This window comes from Stegastes partitus, unplaced genomic scaffold, assembly GCF_000690725.1.
Source record: "Stegastes partitus isolate 25-593 unplaced genomic scaffold, Stegastes_partitus-1.0.2 Scaffold1297, whole genome shotgun sequence".
In the NCBI taxonomy this organism is placed as follows: Eukaryota; Metazoa; Chordata; class Actinopteri; family Pomacentridae; genus Stegastes; species Stegastes partitus.
Genome location: NW_007579028.1, coordinates 88,643 through 99,470, shown reverse-complemented (window position 1 = coordinate 99,470; position 10,828 = coordinate 88,643). Strand labels below are relative to the sequence as shown.

The 10,828-nt window shown below is 40.8% G+C and overlaps 1 protein-coding gene across 3 annotated transcripts in view; it reads right to left on the bottom strand.

Annotated features, from left to right (window-relative positions):
• The window catches only part of rgs3a (regulator of G protein signaling 3a), a 133,224-nt gene that overhangs the window by 51,195 nt on the left and 71,201 nt on the right, over positions 1-10,828 (bottom strand). The window contains exon 1 of one of the 3 annotated variants that reach the window (XM_008298234.1): positions 5,405-5,483. The exons of the other annotated variants lie outside the window; for them this stretch is intronic. The gene's annotated coding sequence lies outside the window, so the exon portion shown is untranslated. Of the gene's footprint in view, positions 1-5,404; positions 5,484-10,828 lie in introns of those variants that run through there. 3 annotated transcript variants of the gene reach the window in all.

Below are 10,828 nucleotides of genomic sequence, written 5' to 3'. Positions count from 1 at the left end.
CCCTAAGTCAGCTGGGATAGACTCCAGCCCCCCGTGACCCTAGTGAGGTTTAAGTGATGTATGTATGTATGTATGTATGGATGGATGGATGGATGGATGGATGGATGGATGACATAATTCTGCTAGAAACAAAAAATTCTGCGCTCCTTGTCACAGCTGAAAAGCCATTAATGTATCGGCTGCAACCAACAGTCAAGGGGCAAAACTTCGGGGACTTTTCTTTGAAACTGGGCTGAACTGCAGGCTGTGTTCACATGGAGCAGAGTGTGGAAACAAACAAAAAATCTAAGTGAAATATCTTGTGTATGTAGACTCATTTTTTCCAGTAATAGTAGCATCTGTGGGCACCTTGAGTTCAATTTTTGTGAAATAGATCATTCTTGTTTTATGATTCATGTCATTACAACTTTAATAAACAGTCGTGACTCGATAATCCAACACTAAATGTAAAACCTTCTTTTATGTCGGATAGCAAGGCGGTCGGATTGTCAAGACGAAGGTCGAGATACAAGGAGGGCTTGATGCTTGAATTTGTTGTTAATATTCATTGTTTATTCACACATAGTTGTTATAATAACTAGTGTATTGTTAGAACACTACGCATCGCTGGATTTCACGCCTAATTGACCGGTGCACTTGTGCACATTCCGGCCACTTCCACATCGTCAGAGCGCACCCCCGGGGTGGAAGTGGCCGGAACGCACAGGCAGTATATGGCTGCTGATGCCGGTTTAGTAAGCGGTCACAGTTCTGTTTCCACCATCGGCGGCGGCGGCGACGGCGACAGCAGGGGAGCAGCAGATACGCTCCACCGTTACCATCCGTGTTTAATTCTGCAAACGCTGAGCATGCTCACTGCGTGTGACATCATCGTGTCCTCTTCTGCGCATGCGGAACACTTTTGGGTCGTATGAAGTTCACACAGCAGATCACATACAAGTCGCGTTTAATTGGAAATTTGAACGAACTCGCAAAAAATCGGATTTCACATAAAAATCTGAATAGAGCATTAAGTCCTGCAGTCTGAACGTAGCCAATCTGTTGGATTGTTCAGTCAGATAATACGCTGTTATCCTTATTTGTGACATGACAAGTCATGTCGGAGTCGGAATCCAAGGCTGTCGGTATGTTAAGGCTATTTTTAATGGGTTCCATTCGTTTTTCCTAAAAAGCTGTTGGATAGCAAGGTTTTCAGATTGTTAAGGGTCGGATTATCGAGTCACGACTGTACGTTACAGAAGACAATTAGATAGTTCTCTACTTTAGTCTTGGTTGTGTTGTTTGCAGGTGCAGGTCTTTATATTGAGTGAGTACAAACGCGACAGGAGCGAGAGTGGCGGCAAATTTGTTTTCTTCAGTTCTTGCAAACCAGGTTATTTTCCCACTAAATGCAGCTACTCACACATCGTTGTTTATTTGCTTAAAGCGAAGTGATTTGCTCCAACCCACGTCACGCTTTCTTACATGCACGCTTACACATTCAGGATTAATTTTTCCTGCCGTCACAGGAATGTATTGCAAAAGACGCACACATGCCATGTCTAATGTGGAAGAGCTGCTTGTAATTTACTGTCTGACACATACGGATGTTTGCTGCTGACTGGCAGACGCTATGTTTGTGTCTAGTCGTGCTTGTCTGCGCTAACTACGTATTAAGCATGTTTTGACGCGTACTGTCCAGAACAATCAGCGGTCTGAAGATTTAAGAGCCATTACTGCTTCGTGCAATACCAATACCTTGTTAAGTGGCCGGACCATATAGGTGATCAATCCCTGAATGGCCTCATTATATGCACCGCAATGCATCGGCCTCTTTTGCCCTTGATTTCACTGAGAGAAGACCGATGAGACAGTAATAGTCATTTATCTGTCAGAAGCCTCCGTCGCGATTAGACCGAAAGGGGACGGAGACAACAGATGATGGAAAAGGTAGCGAGGTGGGGGGAAGTGTTAACAGGTCTGTAGATCAAAAAGGTGAACAGTGGGAACATAAAAGCACCATTTGTTAACTGAATCCTATTAAAAGAAAAAACGTATCGCAAGCCATAAAAATCTTTATTGCTCAATATAATTTTAGTTTTAAACTAATGTTTCTGGCCTAAATGTCACATCCAAGCAAGTAAAACTCAAAAATGACCAACATATGATTAAAATTTATCGTCTTAGAAGTAAATAATATTGTTATTGATCACAGCTACCAGTATTGCAGGGTAACATCAATACAAGCAGGATAGCATAATAAAAACCACGGCTCAGTATCTCACAGGAATACTTGGCAGTGAGTTAAACCTTGGAGATGTCAAATGCAATTTATTAGCATAAAGTCTATTCTCATTAATATTTCAGCTTAAACAGGGAGCTTGCAGATTGGTCTTATGTGAAGCCTATATGATTCCAGGTGTGCTTATGTTTTAGTAATTACATTTGGTCCTCAGTAGGGACGGGGTTCAGTGGTATATTATCGAATCTGAGTCTGGATCCAAACTCCCTTATTGAATTAAAAATCCTTTTTTGAATCTGCGGTTCATCTGATGAGCATTGAAGACATTAAAAAAAAAATCTATTTTCAGTTCACACTGCAGTTTAACAAAGCATCTGTATTGTGGCAAAATATATACAGCACCCTCCATAATTATTGGTTAAGATGTCTTAAAAGCCTTAAAATAAATTAAATTTTTATTGCAGAAGCATCCTCTCACACTGAAAACTGTAGAAAAATGTATTGTATTAACATCAAGGGTGCTGATAATTGTGCCACACATGATTTGATGTAAAAGAATTATTTTTTAATGTGGGATTTTTTTCACCCTGAATAAATGCACTTGAAATAAAGGTTGAATTTTCCTCTTTTTTTTCATTGTGGTCCTACATTATTTAGAAAAAAAATGAATGTACTAGAAGCTAAAGAACACATCTTAACCAGTAATAATTATGGAGGGCGCTGTAGTTTGATATTGAAGAATGATGCTTCTTCCAATCGTATCAATGACGCAATTGGTCATTTTAATTACAAACATGGACGTGAGCTGCTGGGCTGAATGGTTTTTGGACATGTACGATGTATTTTTTCTGTTCGCAGCTACAGAAGCTGAAATAAACAACACATCGCAAGGAGTCGCCATTCAATGAATATCAAATAAATAATCTGCTTGTGTGTTTCACGCAATATGCACTTATCTGAAGGTGAACCTGCTGCGATGTGGAACCTGCAGCAGTGTGCAACGTGGAATGCGTCATAGCACCAACAGTGGACGATGGCCAAGCAATCGTCCTTCTCAAGTTATCAAAAGACACAAGTTCGAGCTGTAACATGCTGGATGCTCAAAGTATTCGAACAAAAGACTTGTTGTTCTTCCTATAAATGTGGCATTTTGCATTTTTTTCATTGACTTTGCTTGTTTTTATTTTACATCACAAGTTTTTTTGCTTTGTTTTGCTTTGAGAGAACAGCCAGCAGAGAAAGAGAGAGAGAAGCAAAAGAGACAACAGGAAAGAAAGATTTGAAAAGGGATTTGCACAACATTATTAAATCTGGATATTTTACCAACTTGGAGCCAGATCCAAAAAGGAACCGGCCAACAGAACCCACCCTGAGTCGATACATTTGCATTCATTTAGGAGCAGCGTGCCACTGCTGCAGAACCTTTGGAGGCACAAACCGTGCACAGTTCATGACAGCTAAAGAGGGCAGAAAGATTTCTTTTTATTTTTTTTTTGTCTGCAAAGGCATTATTGATAGAAGCCGAGGGTTCAGAGAGAAAATGTCATTGACGTAACGTGCCCCATGACGCCAGGCAGCTGAAGACAATGTGACCACTGAGAAAGATTGGAAAGAGCCTTCACAGAAAGAGGGCAAAGGGATGTTTGTGTGTGTGTGTGTGAGCGAGAGAGAGAGAGAGAGAGAGAGAGAGAGAGAGAGAGAGAGCATTTGTGCTGCTCATAGTGTATAGGACATAAATCAATTTAAACTGTCACATTGTGAGGACCTGCAACCTATTTAGGGGACAGAAAAAGAGCAAGCTCCCATTGCGTAAATCAGTAAATATGACGCGTGGGTTTATGGGTAAGTTTGGTTGAGGTTGGGAATACAGTTAGGTTAAGGTAAGTTTAATGCTAAAAGTCTCCCGGATATGAGCCAATGGATGGACGTCTGTGTGTGTGAGTGTGTGGTAGGTTTTCGTGACAAACAAGGGGTTGTAATGGCTGCTTCTCAGGTTATAACAAACATCTCATTTGTTCACGCTGGGACTGTACGACCAGTTGATAAATCACACTCATCTGGTGTGTGTTTTGGTTGTGTGTGCGTTTGCAGCCGAGGGATGGGCCGCTGACACTGTCTACTATTGATCAAGGACAAGAGAAAGATTAAAGAGGAGAGGAGCAAAGTGGAGATTTGTTTTTTCTTCCTCCTCCTTCCCACTTATTCTTCTTTGCTTGTTCAACAACATCTAGATTTATCGTCTTTACAGCACTCTAATATCATTCAGATACTACATACTTTCCATCATCTCCCTGTGTATCAACAGGCACAAACCTGCATCTAGTTCTCGCTCTCTCTTTTTTTTCCTTATAAGAAGAGAATAACCCCACAATTCTCCTAATGAGGAAAAGAGAAAAGCAATTTTCCCCTGTGTGCTTCCTGTTGTTTTTCCCCCTCTGGTCCCTTGGTTGTCTCTCTCCGATTGTCTCTATCACTTTCAGCTAACATGGTTTGGAGTATGTCTCCTTAATGGCCATCTTCCGACTGTTCTTGTCTCTCTTGTTTTTTTTTTTAACCCTACGACTCCTAAACCATGTGGACGGCTGCATCGTGCCCACTGGCGCACGGCCAAGGCTGAGGCTGCTGACATAAAGGCACCAAACGGAGGATGTAAACAATCTGTTGTTTACAAAATGCTGCCCCATAATTGAGATTTATTCGGAGGGAGGTGATGTTGTGGGGACGGAATTATTAACCTGAGCTATTAAAGCTATCAGGAAGGAAGAATGAGCGAATAGAATGCTAAAAACAGAATAAAAACTAAGAGAGAAAGTAAGAAAGAAAACAAACAAAAGCTCCAAATTAAAGTTGGATTAATCAAAATGGCACGCAACACCCACACGCAACTTTTCATATGAGCCTGTCATAAAGATGCCCAGTGATAAATAAGCCTTTATTGCTTTTCCCTATCTTTCCTCTCATCTCTCGGGCTCGTTTTTATCCTTCCTCCATATGACGAAACCACTCCTTGCCTCCCAGCAGCACAACAACTCAAAAATAACTGCATGGATGAAGATTATTCTCCAGCAGAGCCAACAGAAAGCACCATAAAATCAATTTGCATGAAAAAATACATTAAAAAAACCAGATGTACTATTATAGACAAAGAATAAAAAAAAGATGGGATATAAACCTCCCCCCTACCTGGCAAAAGAGGGAAGCAGTTCCAGGTTATAATCCACTAAAGGCAGATACAAGCACTCCACACATCCCCTTCATTAAAGTGGCCTACTTCCTCTGTCAAACTGGTGTGTGTGAGTGTTTGTGGCTGGCTAGCTGGGCTGGTGTGTGTGATTCTGTCAGTGTGGGCTAGGCCAACTGAACTGTGCAGAGATACAGAAGGAGAAAGAGAGAGAGAGAGAGAGAGAGAGAGGGGGAGAGAGGGAGAATGCCCAAGAGGCTAAGAAGGTAGACTCCCAAGCTGCACAAACAAGTGAGAAGGAAGGAGGGAGAGAGAATGAAAGAAGAGGGAGGAGACCGAAATAATGAGAACAGACAAATGAGCAATGAGAGCTCAGAGAGAAGCATATGGTGTGTATGTCCGCCCAACACACTAACTGCTCCATAATGTCCTTCATGATTGCATATGTGTGTGTGTGTGTGCAAATATTGTCTGACATGTGTGTTGTGTGTGTGCGTATATCGTGTCTGTTTGTGCCTCTCTCTCTCCCGCCCTCCATTTCTTTGTGAAGACATTAGGGCACTAGAACCAGGTCCCACAGGATGCACAACCAACACAACGGACACATACCCAGTGTAAACACACACAAATACACGCAGTAAAACAACCGCGTACATCTTTGCAGCGTCTGACACACACACAATGCTGCAGCCAACTCCCAGAGCAACCATATAGGAACCGTGTCATATTGTTAGAACTTCCTGTCTTAACTCTACGACGACCCCATTCAATGTTTAACGTCTCTAAATAAGTGATTGACATCTTTTTTTTTTCTTTTTTTTTAAAGGAGCTATTTACACATAAACTTGGGTAACAATTTTGGAGGAGGTTTAAATTGCTGGGTTCAAATTGACCCCAAAGATAAAAGATGTCAGTAAATTTGAAGGTAATCGGAGGGTTAAAGGGAAAAAGAGTTCTTGACCCCATTAGCAGCCAACCCCATGTGGGTTATTGTACTTTTTAGGGTTGTAGCCACATTTTAATATTCACATCTTTCGAAATTCTTCCTCTATATTTACAATACAACTTCAAACATTTAAAGAACTTTATGCTTTTTATATTTTCTTGGTCTTTTGTTATTTAGCTGCATTTTTTTGTGCATGTACAAGTTCTGCATATTTGCAAAGCCTGAAGTCCGTGCCAAAAGGAGTTACTTCTCATCTGAAACTACTGTCTCAATTGAAGTCCAGGCTTTCCTTCCGTTACTTATCTATGTCACAGTGTAACACATTTGACTAAAACCTGCCTGGCGGCTAGTTTGGCCCCTTAAACAAAGAATGAGCCTTTGAGTCTACCGATACCTCCTCATGCTCATGACGAAGATCAGCTTCTAACCAATGTTATCACACCCTCCTTATTTGACTATTTTTCTTCAAAGATACAAATTTTTCCTTGAGGTCATGGAATGAACTGCAGAAAGATCTAAACCTGCCAGACCGAACTGCACCTGAAGCACTTAGTAAGATGAGAGGCAATGTGAGAAAATTAGTCAGCGCTTGTGTTTTTGATTTGTTATGTGCACTGTGACTCCTGCACTCTAAAATGAGAAAATTCACACTATTTTCCTGTATGTTTTTGATTTGTAAAATTTTAATCAACCCATATAATCGTATACATCTGATATATTTGTTTCTTTGTCGTGGTTTTTAATGATCTTGCTATATACATATTGACGTGTGCTGTTACCTTTTTGGCCAGGTCACCCTTGTATAAGAGATCCTGGATCTCAATAACCTGGTTAAATAAAGGTTATATAATAAAAAAATAAAAATAACAAATAAAAAAAATGAATGTTTTTGTTTTCAGGAGGGGGTCCTTTAAAGAGACAGGAGCTAAAACAGAGCGTTTCAGACAGAAGGTGAAAAGACATGCGATTGCAATGTAAATTACAAGAAAAAATGTGTTTTTTTGTTTTGTTTTTTAACTTTGAAGCATATAAATGTATCCTAGTAAACCCTACAAATAAAATTCTAAACCCATAATTGTGCGTGATATGGGGTCTTTAACTCTGACACATTTCATTAGACATTGGAACAGATAACATTTAGAGCATGGTCAACAAACAGCAGTGTCTGTAAATCAGAACCGCAAACATTAGATCAAACATAAGCTCCTATCATCAGTACGTGTCAAGAACCTAAATATACAGAGTGTCACACGGGCAGCTGACCCCACTGTCTATGTGTACTTAATTACAAGTGAGAGCATGTCACCACTTACTGTGTCCGTTTGTATTCATTGTGTACCTTTCATGGGGCTAAGTTGGGATCAGTTGGCAATTATAGATTTTCTTTTTTTTCTTTTTTAACCTTTGTTAAGTCACTGTAGATATGTACTGCGGGGCTATATATAGACACGTCTGCGCTCTATAATTGCGGTGAGTCACAACCTGCCACTATATCCTCGACTTGGATGACATGAATGCACCTTTTCAATTCAAACAAAGCCTCAGTGAGGTCAAGGCTAAGACGGATTTCATGACCTTTGTGAGAGAGCTGGAAAACGGTAGCCTGCTTTTATCTAGGTTTCTGCCTTTAACAGTGTGGATTTGTCTTTTTTTTTTTCTTTCTGTGCAGGTTATTGTACTTTTAAAAGCTCTGAAGTTGTAAACAAACAAGAAGACACTCTGCGGTGAGTCTGTTGTACCACAGGCAGCATCAACGCTTGAAAGAAAACGCTGAGTAACTTTTTGGTTTGGTTTTGATGGTACAGTAACACCAAGGACACAAAAACAACACATTTTCAGTAGCTTATTGTGAAAAATGTGCAAGTATTTTCCTTTACAAATCTCTTTTTTATTAATTTACACACACCAATCCATCGATTAATTTGCATTTAACATTATTTTAACAGAAGTAGGATTTTTTTCAGTAAAGAAATCTCATAGCTGAACTAATCATTCAATGCCAACCATGGCTACCTGGCACATTTTTATTCCTCTGACACATTTTTGTTTGGACTCTAAGGTCGAGGCACCAAGGTCGGATGATTTGTAACGCGACAACCTTGCTGCAATATGATAAAAATGCGACATACATATGATATCGCCTCCAAAGCTGAATGGCAAAGCAGTCTCATGTGTTTCAAACAAATGTACCTGTTGTGCCTGGGTGGCTAATTGAGCCTCTCTCCCTCATTCACACACACTCTGTCTCTCTACCTCCCCCTATTCTCTCATCTGTCTGTCACTGTTATCTCAAGAGGCTCTCGATGCTACTCAGGAGACTTTTTTTTTTTTTTCTATCTCATCAGTGTTACAAGGAACATTTGACATTGAAAGGTAGAAGCCACACACTCGCCGCCTCTCCTAACAGCCGCTCGGGTCAACAGCCATCCATCATTGATAAACCCCTTCAAGAGGTAAAGGTGCAAAGCGAAAACAAGACGCTTTTACAAACAGCAGGTTAAGATTCGGTTACTGCAAGAAAAAAAGTAAGAGTGCTGTCATAGTTTTTCTAATCACAACAAATGACATTAATCTGCAGAAGAGAAAGTAAAACTAAGAGAGACAATCAAGTGTTTTCTCTTCCTCATGAGCCTCAATTGGCTAAAGAAGGAACCAAATTTCTCTCATACCATCTTCACATCAGCCTCTGCATTCCCATTCTGTAGGTGGCTTTAAAAAAACCTTCTACAAATGAAATCTTGAAGATGTCGAAACAGTAAGCCAATAATCTCTGTTTCTCAGACTCCAAAAAGACAGAAGCCTCCACCGACTAATCTGTTGCACAGTAAACAAAACAGGACTCACGAGCAGCATGACACACACACTCAGGACAATATTTAATAAGCATGCACACACAACAAGCGCCATAAAGAGAGCGGCACAAGTCTCAAAAGCAGCTTCATAACAAAAGATAACATACATTACCTTAGACACAGGCATCTGGAAACGTAGTGTGCCTGCTTTTTTCTTTTTTTTTTCCTCACAAGAGAGCGTTATCACTATTGTGTGTCCCAGAGTACAGCGAAGAAGGGCACAGTTCATCCACACACACTTACGGAGCACGTGTGGAGCGCAAATAGACACACACTGCTAATCCAGTGTGACCATATGTGTTGGTTTGGGTTCTTTTTTTTTTTTTCCGGATGTGTCAGTGCTTCTCTTTTTTTTTTTTCCTCCCGCTTGTTCTGATTCTTGTCTGTGTTGTTGCTGCTGCTGCAGTCCCGGCTTCTCCCCCCCCGGCTCGGTAATAACGTGCATGAGAACGTGTGTGCGAAAGACAGTGAGAGGGAGGAGAGGGGGTGTTGGAGAGGGATTTGGTAGAGGAGGACGGGCGGTGGAGGTGGAAGGGGAGGTGGGGGGAGAAAATGAAAAAGAAACACAGATGGAATCAGAGAGAGGTGTGAGAGAGGAAAGGGGGAGATTGTAGAGGAAAGGGATGTATTAAAAACATAGAGAGGGGGGGTGATGGTTACGACAAGATCAAATGCAACTAACTCTTTGGAGACCAAAGCTGCCGGTGTCCTTCATTCCCTCCCTCTGTCTGTCATTCTGTCTTCTCTCTCTCTCTTCCTCTACATGCTATTTTTAGAAGTTGCTCTGCTGCAAATCAAAGCGCTGAATCAAAACCTATCAAAGAGCAGGATGTTAAGGGCCGTGTCTTTCACACCTAATAAGAAACACACACACACATGTACACACACAGACACACTGACCCGGTCCGTTACAGCGACCATGTGTCTGCATCGGACCTGAAGCGAGTCATGTAGGCTATTCATCAGGCCTTATCTAATCATATCATGTGCTAATATGTAATAGGCTTCACAAATAGCTATTTTAAACACGACTGTCAATTACACTGCGCAGACAAGCCGTCCCTGGCTAAAGGTATTTCCCTGAAAAACACACAGACGACGCATAAAGTAATGAGTGACATTTAAAAAGTAGAATATCAACTTATGGCAAAGTGGATTTCTGCTTTTTTTTTTTAAGGTTTTGCTCTTTTTTTTTGGGCTTCCTGCTCTTAATTGGTGCCACAGTGTTTGTTATTCTCACTCACTCTACTGTCACCAAACACTTTCATTAATCAAAAGTGTCCTTGTGTCAAGAAGAGTCTTGGAATTTGTGAATGAAACCATTATCCCAGCTCCATTACACGCTCAGTGGAGCAAACACCATTTCTCAGAGTAAAGAATATTCATAATTAAAACTGGGAGTGAATGGATTTCATGCTCTGCAGTACCTTCTTAGGACTGAGCCCGCGAGGCTCTTATCTATACTTCCTTCTGGGCTGATGCATTGCCATTATATAACGCAGTTATGAATAGTTAAAGGTGAGCTAAAATAAAGCCAAACACCACTCCATCAAAGGGAAATCATTAATTTTTAAAGAAAGCCAGGGGAATTAATCCAACACTACAGGCCACAATGATTAACATCGCTC